This window comes from Strix uralensis, chromosome 8, assembly GCF_047716275.1.
Source record: "Strix uralensis isolate ZFMK-TIS-50842 chromosome 8, bStrUra1, whole genome shotgun sequence".
Lineage (NCBI taxonomy): Eukaryota > Metazoa > Chordata > Aves > Strigiformes > Strigidae > Strix > Strix uralensis.
Window position 1 is genome coordinate 32402603 of NC_133979.1, and position 12257 is coordinate 32414859.

Here is a 12257-nt window from a genome sequence, read left to right on the forward strand (position 1 = left end):
TGAGACTTCTGTAGTAGCACTATGCTTCAGCTACAAGACAACTGAAGAAACAAAGCATGTGGAGTAGCTGAAGTAACCTGAAGTGTGCTAGTCTGGGAGAACTTAGATCTTGCAGGTGGTTCCTGATTTTGTTTGGTTTTTGTTTTAACAATGCAAGTCTGTTTTGTCTCATCCCTCTACTATGCCAGTTTAATAGGTGTTTTTAAAGTGATCTAACTAACTACTGTTGAAAAGCAGGCTGTTAATCTTAACATAAAATCTGGGCATTCCAAATGTCATTATTTTAAAGGATGCTTCTGTATTTATGGGCCCCTGTCAGGATAAGCTTTGAAGGTTGAGATATGGTTGTTTTTTAAACCTGTTGTTCATAATCAAGTTCTGGCTGATCAGCTGATGGAGGAGTAGTGCTTGTAGCCTGGTTCAAAAGGTCTTCCTCAGAGCTTCCTCCTGAAATAATTTCTATCAATTACTGCAGTTCAAATGGTGAGCAAGTTGGAAGGCTTTTCAATTACAACTTTTAACTTATCTACTGTTTTGAAATGAGACTCCTACTAGAGTAGCAGGGATCTTGTCTCTTTATTATGCACTGAAGGTCTTCAGGGACCTGCAGCTAATTATTTTTGATAAATTGTGGCAGACAGCATTGGTCTCCAGATCAAATCTAAGAGCTATCTTTTGGGCAAAAGGAGTGAGGATCAGGGAAGGTATTGCAAAATGAATTGAAATTCATGCCGAGGGGGATGGTTTCAATTACCTACTTATTAATAAACCAACTTCTGTGGAACACTCCCAGTGTTCAGTAGCATTTAACTTTCTCTGTGCTTTGTTTTTAGAGTAAACATTATTCATACTGACTTAGCACTCTTCACTTTTTGTAGCAGTTGTACTTGAATGAGTAACTCTGCCCATGTTTTACTACAGTGTCTGTGTAATATAAATGTCCTTCAAAAGTGAGCGAAATAAAACTGTTGACTTATGTCTCTTGTAAGTCACATTCTTTCAGCTTGTTTTCTCCCCCCTTCCTTTTGTTAAATGGAAGTCCTTCAGGTACTATTTGATGTTAGGAACTGTACAAACAAATGAAAGTGTTAAGACTGCCTTATCCAGTGTTTGTATCTGATGAATCTGGTACTCACAGTACGGCAAGACTAAAGTCGTTTGTGCCCTTTTTTTTTTTTTTTAGTTCTGTTCCAAGATGCAAGAACCAAAGGAGAAACCTTGAAATTAATGGCCACTAAATTTGAAAGAAATAGTAGAAAGTGAGTTTGATCAGCTTACCTGGCGTTCTGAAATCTCGACATGCTGCATAAACATTATTTTACGACCATTAATAATTCTGGCAGTTACGCAGGCCTAACGATAATTAGGTCTCATGTTTCTGAGTGTAAGCTGTTCTCTGGGAGGCTCAGTAGAAAATTTTCCTCTGTGTTTACAAATGAATGTTGTGCTAATGAATTCTTGAAAAATCTGCTCATGCGTTCAGTGAAGCAGTCATCTCTGTTCGTGATGCTTCACAGTGTAAAATTCCTATTTAATTTTACAAAAATCAAGCCTGGGTTTTGTGCCACACTGAAGTGCTCCGAATGGTGTGTGGGGGTACCAAACAGCCAAGTGCTGTCCTGCTTCAGATAGGAGGTATGGAAGAAAGGGTGCAAGTGTATGCATACAGTGAAACAAGTCTCAGTCTCTGCCCTCTATTAACGAAAAAATCTTCACAGTCATTAATGTATGACATGTTTTCTAGCTTTGTTAGGTAGGTATTTCTTGAGCTCTTCTAGAGCAATTAAGTCTGTTTTACATAGCGTTTGGGCAGTTGTTTTTAGACATGTCTGAGGAGCTCAGGTGTTTACATGTAAAGTACCAAATTGCTGTTTACAACAGGGTAATTTGTCAGAACCAATTAATCAAACTCAAAAGATCTTGATAAATAGTTGTTTATTATAATACTGAAATTGTCATTGGTCACCTGTGTTGCTACTAATTATTGTGTGGATAGAGGTTAAAATTCAAAAGTTCTTGGAAGCTGGAAAATTACTAGCTCTTAGCAGCTCCAGAAGGACGGTAAATCTTAGTCTCACTTGCTTTGTAAAGAAAACATGGATTTGGTTTCAAAACCAGGTCAGAACAGGGCAAAGTCTCACAAATTACTAAAGCAATTACAAAGAAAATACCACTCTCCCATGTACCTTTCCAGACTTAAAATTACTTTTCTGTAATATTTCTTTGCTTGCTAAAGTGCTCGGTTTTCTTGTAGGATGGTTTATTCCTCTCCTGTTCTTTAATGATCGTTCATTCTCTGGTATTAGCTACTTTCTTTCTAAGTGAATTTTTTTTTTAATTAAATTTTGTTCTGATACGAGGTGGTATTCAATTCAGCTAGCTAATGCAGGTAACAGGGATGGCACATTGCCTATTAATCCCATGGTTTTGACAATTCAGACTTGCAGGATGGGCTGTTTGGATAATGGAGTAACCGTGGGACTCTTTGTTCTTGGACTTTAGTGGGGACTATCAAAATGTCACTGCTTCCTCTGAAATTGGTGAGAAGTTAGGGAGCATTGTTCATGGTGCACTCCCTCGTGACTACTTTGGCTGTTGCTGTACATTTGGAAAGAGAGAGATAAAAATAAGTTGGGCTAAACTGGCCTGATGGAATGGACTGGGTAAGTTAAACCAGAGGCTATGACTTGGGCTGTCCTTCCTGTTTATGAGTCATTCTTCTGTTTAATTGCGTGAAAAGGCTGTCTGTAGAATTAATTAAGAGAGGTCTTAGTAGTGCTGCAAAAAACTTCAGTTAAAATGGCAAATTTTAATTTTGGTCTTCCTTGTTTAACCAGACGTTAAGGATGGAAGTCTGGACACTGTAACTTCTTTATAGGTGATTCATACAAGAAGTGGAAAGAAAATGTTATTCATTAAAGTGAGAATTAGTTAAACTTTGGTTGCTTGGAATAGTCCAGATTATTTTAAATGTGACTGGTTTGTTGCCAGCTGCTGTTGGATTCTACAGAAAAGGTGTGAGCTGTCAGGGTTGTCTTCTGGACTTGCTAATGCTTGGGTGCATTGTTAGTCTCTTGTGTTTGTGTTGTGTATTAAATCATGTTGTGACTGCTCTCTGAAGACATTGCTGCTTTGATACCTTTTTATGTTATTTATTTACTGTGTTGTACTTTATACAGAGCCTTTTCCTGACTTGAAAAAGCTTACTTCGTGATTCTCTCTGATTCTCTCTTCTAAATCATCAATTCCATTTGTCAAGTTTTAGGATGTATTTGTGTTAAGAATCTTCAGGGAGATGAATAATTTGTTTTGCATTGCTGATTTTGATTTAGTGCACAGAAAAGGTGCTCAAAGTAAAGGTTGACTGTGTTTGGAAACCCTTTAAATCATCTCATCTCATCTCTTTGCTTTTTTGTAAGAGGCTGCCTATTGATAACTGTAGGCAACTGGAGGAATTGGGAATAACCTTGTTCTGACTTGTGTCAGAAAGCATTGGGAAATGTAGTTTTTCAGTTTTCCCTTCAGTGATGCTGCTTAGTATTTTACTGGTGACTCTGGATGTAGTCATAAAAGTTCTATCAGAGTGCAAGATGCTTTGTATTTTTATTATTGAAATAATAAAGTGAAAGGCTGTGGGCAAAGCTCTCCTAAATACTTTACCAGAAAGCAGAAAGGCAACAGTCCAGTCAGCGCTTTCCAGGCTAAGGACCTCTATTGTGATAAGTCACCTTGGATGGCCTGCTTGGATTTTGAGAGTAGCATTTCTCTTTCAGCCTTCTGTTTTGAGGGCTGCTGGTAGAGAAGGGCAGACTTCTCATTAGAGCGAGAGAGATCTGGTAGCGAAGACTTGACAGCTTTGTGGCTGCAAAGCAAAATAAATTCCATAGGTTATACTTGTACTAAATTTATCATTTTTCTCTTAATTATTACAAGAGTTAAGAAGACTTGTCTTCTCACCGAGCACTGTAATTTTTGCAGAATACATTGGGGGGGGGGGGGGGGAATACTTGGCAAAATTTTCATCTTTCCTTAAATGTGTGATCTTCTGTCTCCTTTCTCTAGTGTTTGAGAAAAGGAAGGAATAAGAATAGGACTAATAAAATGACATGAAAACTGGCAAGTTGCTTTCAGGCTTTTTTTTTTTTTAGCATTTTTTCCTGTACCAGGTGTATCAAAAATTAATCAGTTGGGTTATTCTACATTAAGTGTCAAAGTCTCTGTTCATAGAAAACCAGGGCTGAAATATTTCATTTCTAAGTCAAAGCATTTAAGTGGCTTCAACAAGCAGAGATCTGTAGTTAGCTTTTCTGGTCACTCCTTTCTCAGTGGAACTTCTCAGTCAAATGTTTCTAACAAAATAGCACACAAGGACTGGGTGGGGATGTCTCTGGGTGTGTTTCTGAGGAGGAATTACATGATCATAGCCATTTTTATGTGGGTTTTCAGCTTTGCTAGACCAGTTTAGAATAGAACAATTTGAGCTCTGTCAAACTGAAGCTTGGTCATTATATAGATGATTTCAAGACATACCAGAAGAAAGGCGTCCACGGAAATACTTGGTATCGGTAAGATAAATGATACATTGGTATTTGAGGATGTAATGGTGTGGTTATCGCATTAGGCACTGCACGATGGCAACGGGGTGTGGTGTCAGCATTACTCACTAGGTATTAGAACGATCATAGGTGTATTTTCTTTTATGCAGAATCTGAAGGGGAAAAAACCCAAAATATTGCACTGTGTGTTCCTGTAATATATGAATTCACCTGGTAAATAAAAATGTTAGTTGTCCTTCCCCCCACCTCCTTCCCCAGGATGGGGGGGGGGGGGGGGGGGAAGCCTTAGACAGTTTGATTTGCCAGTTCATGTGACAGTAATTGGGAGCCTTCAGGAAGGGGAAGTGAGTGACAGCAATCTTCTCCTTCAAGCACATCTGAAAAGTTCTGAAATTACCTTAATGAATTAGTATAGCTTTTGAGAAGTGGGAATAGAGTCAGTCATCGTGATGTGACAAGCTGGTATGTGAGCTGTCATTACAGAATGAAAATTGACAGTAAGCCTGTGAAAATCCAGTGACTGCAGTATGCTAATAAATACATTTAAATGCTTTGTTCCTCTTAGGTTTTGTACATTAAAGAAAATAATTCCCCGTGCAGTTATGAGGGCTTCAGTAGTGCTGTTACAGGTGGCTTTGGCTTATAGATTTTGAGAATTTTCTTTTTTGAGTTGTTTGTCATTCAGTTTTAGCTTACTGTCATTGCTTTTATTCTCAAAACGGTGAATGGCTCAATACAGGAATGTGTAAAGGGATGTTGACTGCGTGGGTGGTAAGATGGTTTCAGTGCTCCGTTTTCCCTTTCTATGCCTTATCAGATATTTAGATACCTGCTGTTTAATCAGGGGCTTATACAATACAAGTCAGAGGGAATGTAAGTGATCGAGTCCTGCAAATACTGCCTGTACAAAGCTTGTCACTTACCCCGGCTTGGTCTGCAGCAATAGAGGTGCAATTGGCAGCTAAGTGCATCTGTTCTATTTTAAGACTAAAAGAAGAAGATTTAAACAATAGAAAGAAGTAGCTTTCAGTGCAGTTCATGTCTGCAGTAACTGTAAAACGTTTATCAGATTTACTCTCAAGGTACGGGAACAGGTAATACTGCAGTTGGGGCGTGTGAAGGCTCAGGCACTTGTAGTCTCACAGCAGTGTGTGATGGTGTGTCTAGGAAGAGGTCTTGGTGGGCTGTGACCACTTCAAGAAGGAGATTGTTAATGGCAGTTGAAACACCCAAAGGGGGAACAAAGATGCTGGACTGCACAGCTACTGTTTTCTTTCTGAGTATCTTCCAGTCCTTAGTTTTCCGTGAGTGTGAGGTCATATCTTCCATGGATAAGGTTCATTAACAGAAGTTTACCATTTGCTTTTGAAAAGGTACACTAGTTCAGCATGCTATGGAGAACTATATACTTTCTACTAATAGAACTCTAGCAATAGTCTGTGAGATTGTGTCCTATGAATTTTTCTATTTTACATCGTTCCAGTTGCTGATGCTGCTATTATACAGTTGTAATATGTTTTCAGAGATGCATACATCTTTTAAGATTTAGCATTATAAACTGGGAATGAGCAAATTGCTCTTCATGGACTGCTCCATTTAGAACAAGTTTCAAGCAAAATAAGCAGTAACTAAGAGAACTTTATTTGAAAAGATAGAATTACATGTCTGGGGTAGAACTGTTTTTACAAGGCTGGAGCAGCAAAATTCATCAAATTGGCAGTGGATTTTTAATAGGTAGCTTCCTGGGATTATTATATTTTGCCCTCTTGCTTGGATGATTTTCAAGTTATGTAACTTTAAACTTTTATAACTAGGGTTATAATTCAAAACCTTTTAAGAGATGTAAGATACTCTTTTTTTTTCCCGTTTGAATTCAGGCTCCTGCCAAAAGTAAATATACCCCTTCTCCATTACCAATAGGAGAATTGGTGGGATGTTGGAGGTTTGGATTTTTTCTTATACACGACTGTCTTGCATTGTTTGCTATATTAAAAAAAAAAATAGGAAAAAAGCAGCTTTCATTTTTGTGGTTAAGCTCAGAGATGTTTGTTATTGGTTAAGAGTAGGTGTTTAATGGAAACCCTGAGACTTAAGCCTTTTGTTTCCACTCTCTAAAACCACGAGTACTGTTTTTAATGATCTTGTAAAGCTGTAAAGAAAAGATGCTATTTTTATAAATCTGGAAGGTAAGTGAGACTAACAGCAAAGCAGCAAAATATTTAAGGTTGGGTTTTTTTTCCCCTTATAATTGAAGGTTACATGAAAAGTCTCATTCAAAAGGAGTACCTTGCCCCAGGCTATTTCTGGCCTCTGGAACTGCTCTTTTTAGCAGTGCTACAAATTGAATCACCGAGTGCCAGTAGCATTTAAAGCAAATGAGGCTCAATTACATTCTGAGTCAGAAGTACCTGAATTAACCTGCTTTTCAGCAACAGTTGCGTGACCTCTCCTACTGATATTTAAAGACTTTAAGCCCTGTGTGAATGGTAATTTAACACTGCTTAAGTGATGAGCAGGTTTGTCCGTGCTGAACAGTGTTTGGATTTTTACAACAAAACCATGCTCAGAGGTGTGGAGAAAATCTTGAATAGTATGTTGACTTTTTTTTTTTAATGCAACTGTTACAACAGAGCTGAAACTCTTCAGGCTCGGTGCCATTTCTGCAACAAGCTGCTTCTTAACCTTGGGTGACTCCAGAGCTTTAGTGTAGACTAGATTACATTATTAAAACACAATTGCAGCCTGTGTCATGGAAACAAGCAGAGTAGTCATCTGTGAAACTTATGTTCTTTATCTTAATATTCCTGCTATTATTACCAGTGAAGCTACTATAGAGCTCGCCAAAGGAGCATATCTGGCTTACTTTGGTCCCTGTAGGCTATTTTTGTATCAGCTATTGTAGCATTTTCATGATTGCTTCTTTGTTTGCAACTCTTGGTTCTAGGAGCAGTAGGAAAACTTGGAGTTATGGACTGTTACAGCATTTTTTCATCTTCTTTAGATAGCACTTTGCTCAGTGCTATAACTGCGATGAGCTGAAAAGATGGTTTTGACTGTATTTGTGTGACTTTCACTGTCAATAAACGTTAAATCTAGCTGTGAAGCATTGTTTTTCAAACATAGGTAATTTGAGGGTGGATTTAGGATAAAGGAACAATTCCACGGGTTGTTATCGCTTGAGTTCCTTATTCTGTTTTACCTACTCATAGTTCTAAACTGTTAGTCTCATTGTTACGATTGCTTAATAGCATTTAAATGTTAAAATTTAGCCAGTACTTTAGAGATGGCTTCCGTTAATGAAGACATGTAAAAATCTGTGTTGCCCTGGTTGTGCCCAAATAAGCTGCTCGTGAAACTACACCTAAAAACTTGTCAAATCTGTGTTGATGCTAAAAGAGGCTGTCTTGAAGTTTCCCTCTTCTGCGCTTCGCCCACTCTTCCCTTATGTTTCCAGGACTGCTTGACCATTTAACAGGGCTGGAGCAGCTTTTGGAGCTGTTAAAAGCTAATGTGGGAAGGAAAGGGGTCGGTTTTTCACAGCTTAAGTCCCTGGTGTAGACAACACGTGTCAGATCTAGAGCTGGCATGAGAGTACTTTCTGAGAAGCAGTTCTGACTTGCAATGCATGCAACTGCACTGAAAATGCCAGATAGGTAAAGTTTCATTATCTGTTTTCATTGGTGTTAGAATGGAAACATAAGTCTGGATGTTTCAGTCCTCTCAAGGATAACGTGGTTAACCCATGTTAACTTGTGGTAAACAACGCAGGTTGTTATCTGCTGCCATATTAGAGATGAGATTCTGTTGCTGCAGTGTTAAATCTCATCTGGAAGATCATGCTTGTAAGTAGTGGCTGTGATCCTTGGTTACAGCTTGGGTGTTTTCACTAATCTTCACAATTCTCTTTTTAGTTCTAGGCAGGATGAGTGCAGCTAGACTGAAGCTGTGATCTGAGAGAAATGGAGAAAACCTAGATTATCTTCTACTAGCAACTCCTCAGTCTGCCTACCTCCACTTCTTGGAAGTGGTTGTTACAACTGCAGTGTTGTGGTAATCAGAACAGTGTTTTGACAACTGTTTTCAAATGTGCATCTTCTCTCTGAAGTTGATGGTGCCATACAGTGTCTTATGAATGCAGAAATGCTGTCACATGGTTGATTAAACAGGTGCCTGAAGTAGAGGAGCTTAATTCTCAAAGCTGATACAGTTTAATAATTCTGTCTCAAAATGTTTGAGAGAAGGGTATAACAGGGTATAGAATTACAGTAAGACTCAGGGGGTGAAAAATTTCTGTCATTGTGAGCTCCTGCTATGATGAAATGTATGTGCCAGCAAACTAGGTGCTCCACTGCCTTTTGAAATAGCACCACAGTAGTCTAGAGATTGTTTTGTATACAGCATATAAAAGATCCCTTCTTGTGATTACGATATGTTTAAAATGAACTCATGAATTAAAAAAAACAAGCAGATGAGCAACTACATCGGTTGTTTTGATTAAAAATTCATTAGTTGTTTTCACTGCTCTTGGATGACTTTGTCCTTTTATTAAAAGATCTTTTAGATGTTTAAGTGCAGTCTTCCAAAATAAATTGCTTTGAAGGTAAATAGAATAACTGAAGCTTTATTAGAGACTACTGTTATGTAAACAGTTATTAACATGAAGCTGTTTGACATATATTTTTAAAACAGGGGCAGCATCTACTAAGTGACAAGAAAAACCACCTCCAAATCAGAGAAATTAAAGGGGGGTGAAACTAAAGAGGAAGTTCTGAGACAGAGTTTTCAAATGGACACTTAAGATACTTGTTTTCTGAATACCTGTGAAGTTCTATGTAAAATGGGACTTTACATTTACATTTTACTTTCAATGACTCGTTGAAATAGAAGCCTCTTCTTTCCTATGCTTGGCAGCAGCAGATGTGTTCACTTAATACTGCTCTTCCAGTATATTTCAGCATTTCCTTACTATTGCACCTGGAATTTTGGACATATGAGGTTTGGGTTTTTTTTTTAAAACTACTAGGTAGTTTGAAAACAAATAAGAACATTTTTGGGAGAGTGAATAGTGTAATGCTAACTCTTGAACATAAGGGGAAGGAGGTAGGGAGGAACTTCAAACTACTACTTGATTCTAGCTTTGTAAGTCTTATCAAAGAAATGTTTTCAGTAATATTTTCATAGTACACTACAAAAAAGCATGCATGCACAAAGCACCCCAAAAGATACAGCTTTGGCCATTTCTCATTGATTTATTTATTTTTTTTCCCAGATAGAGTGTTTCTTTTACAAAAGTTTGCTGAGGGGGGTGCAAATTATTAAAGGTTGTATTGTGGGTGGGAGGGTGTCCAAAAAGCTCCCTGGTTTTTGACCAGTGTCTCCACCCAGACTTTAATTCTCCCCTTCTCTGTCTCTTTGTTTCACATTGCAGTGATAGCGTTGTTGTAGCTGTAGTGTCACTGACATCAAAGCAGAATTAGAGGTGCTGAATCAAGTTGGGAGAGAAGCTCTTGCTGGAGAGTGGGTGGCAAGCAACACTTTCTAATTTTTTGTTAGGTTGGGGGTTTTTTATGCTTTTTCTTTCATTGAATTTTGCTGGGTCTTAAATGAATGATTCATGTCTACTTATCTCAGTCTAAGAAGTGATAAAGACATTGCAGTGGCAACAAGATCTTCCCCCGCCTTTCCTAAATTTACTTTGCTTCTGCCAAATGCCTATAATAGTAGTCAGGTAACTGTAGATTATTCCTACATGGAAAAGAATGATACTGGCCTTAGTTATTTTGATCTCTGATATGGTTTCTCATTAGCAGATGCCAGTCTTATTACTGCCATGTTACTTTTGATACTTCAGATCACCAAAAGGTGTATAAAAAAAAAAAAAGTATTGCTTCAGCGGATTAGGACTCAAAGATGCCTGTTCTTTCACCTGTGCCTATGCAGCAGAAGCATTTGCAGTCTCCAGAATGCTACATACTTCCCATTGCTTTCTCTTCTTGAAGCTTGCTACTTAGACAAGCTGTTTGTGTGGCTGATTTGTTGCCCTGTTTCAGTTAAAATGATGTGTTGGTTGTGTAATTGCTGTCCACCCACATTTCTGCCTACCTGTGTTAAGACCTGTGTTTAAAGCTGCTAGTTTCAACCAGGAAACAACTCGGCAAACAGTTCAGCTGGAAAATCTTAGAAAGGAATAAGTAAGGAAGAGTAGAGACTTCTCTGGCTGACACCAAGAGGTAATGTGTGTCTGTACCCTTGAACCTGAAGACTTTTACAAGCTTGTCCTGTTTATCTTTACGACAGCTCCTTTCATGGGTGATCTGATGTCAAGCAGTAGCAAATCTGGAAGTTGTGTGGGTGTGCTTTTTTAAAACCAAACAAAAAACCTTTTTTGCAATATAGGCTCTTGTATAAACTCTGAAACTGTCATAGGAGAGATTGGTCCTCCTGGACATGCAAACTTTAACCTTTTTTTTCTGGTCTTCTGGTATGGATAAGGAAATGTCCTCTTTTTAACTTTCCCAATTCCTTGGAAAAGGCCTCAGACTTAATAATGTCAGAATATAATTCTTCAGGGGCATATTAATTGCTTGATCATTAGCTCTAGTTTTCAGATTTGTAGTTGTTGCAATTCTTGTGGTTATTTGAGTGTTCAAACACGTATCTGCTTCTGGGAAAAGCAAATGATTTGCTTGCCTCCTCGAGAGCAGGGTTGATAGCTCCTCCGTATTTCATCAGTTGAACCAAAGCCTCTTTTCTGAAAACTCTTGTGGATATTAAGTGGCTTCTGCCTTTCTTGTGTTAATCTATTTGGTTCTTCCTTGATTTTTAATCCCAGTTTAATCATTGTATTACTGTTACAGTCATTTGCATTGACAAATGCAAGAACTCTTAATTTGAAAGGAACATATTCTAGACACACTTGTCTGCTATTAAGTCCCTAGACTTAATCATCAGTGGGCTTGGGAGTCCTTATGATTGGTAGAAAAATTTTACTAGGTAGTAGATCATGAAACCATTTACTATTAAGAGTTGATCACTTCCCCTTTCTTCTAAATAAGCCGAAAGGGATGTATAATATCAACTAGAAATTATGAAGTTAGTCATGTATATCTCCCCTAAGAATTTACTGTTCGAGCCACGTGCAGGTTGTATGTTTTGGGGGGTATGAGCAGGGAGGTTTAAGCTTCCTCTACACATGTTGTCTTCTAACATTCATGACCGTAATGGTACAAGACTCATGATTGAATGTTGAGTAAGAATAAGAGGTCAAGAAAATAATATATTAGGTTTCATTCCAGTTTTTTTTCCCTGTGAAACACTGGATAAATAACTTTATTTAACGGTTTTCCATTCTGTAGTAAGACATTAGCTCTTGCCTCACAGGATGTTGTGAATGACTTTTAGATCCTCTGTTGGGGAGGTACTGTGGTAGAGTTGTGATGTTGGTGGTTTGTTGGGGTGTTTGTTTCCCTTGTGTTTTTACAAGCCAGGAAGCCTCAAATGAGGGATAACATCTTGTCCTTAACTGGCCCCGTTTTCCTAAGGTACTTTACAGACTACCAAAAAAGAGACTTCTGCATGAAAATAGATAAAGTTCTTCCTTTGTTTTCACAGTCAAAAATTACTGAGGATAAGAGAAAGTAAATCTTGAAACTTACTTAACTGAGCTTCAGCGAGTTTGGGACAGAATTTTGATGGCGTTTG

The 12257-nt window shown here is 38.1% G+C and overlaps 1 protein-coding gene across 16 annotated transcripts in view; it reads left to right on the top strand.

The window, feature by feature from the left end:
- RC3H1 (ring finger and CCCH-type domains 1) overlaps positions 1 to 12257 on the top strand; it is a 67974-nt gene that overhangs the window by 4800 nt on the left and 50917 nt on the right. Inside the window, exon 2 of one of the 16 annotated variants that reach the window (XM_074877029.1) lies at positions 8468 to 8606. The exons of the other annotated variants lie outside the window; for them this stretch is intronic. The gene's annotated coding sequence lies outside the window, so the exon portion shown is untranslated. The remainder of the gene's footprint in view (positions 1 to 8467; positions 8607 to 12257) is intronic. 16 annotated transcript variants of the gene reach the window in all.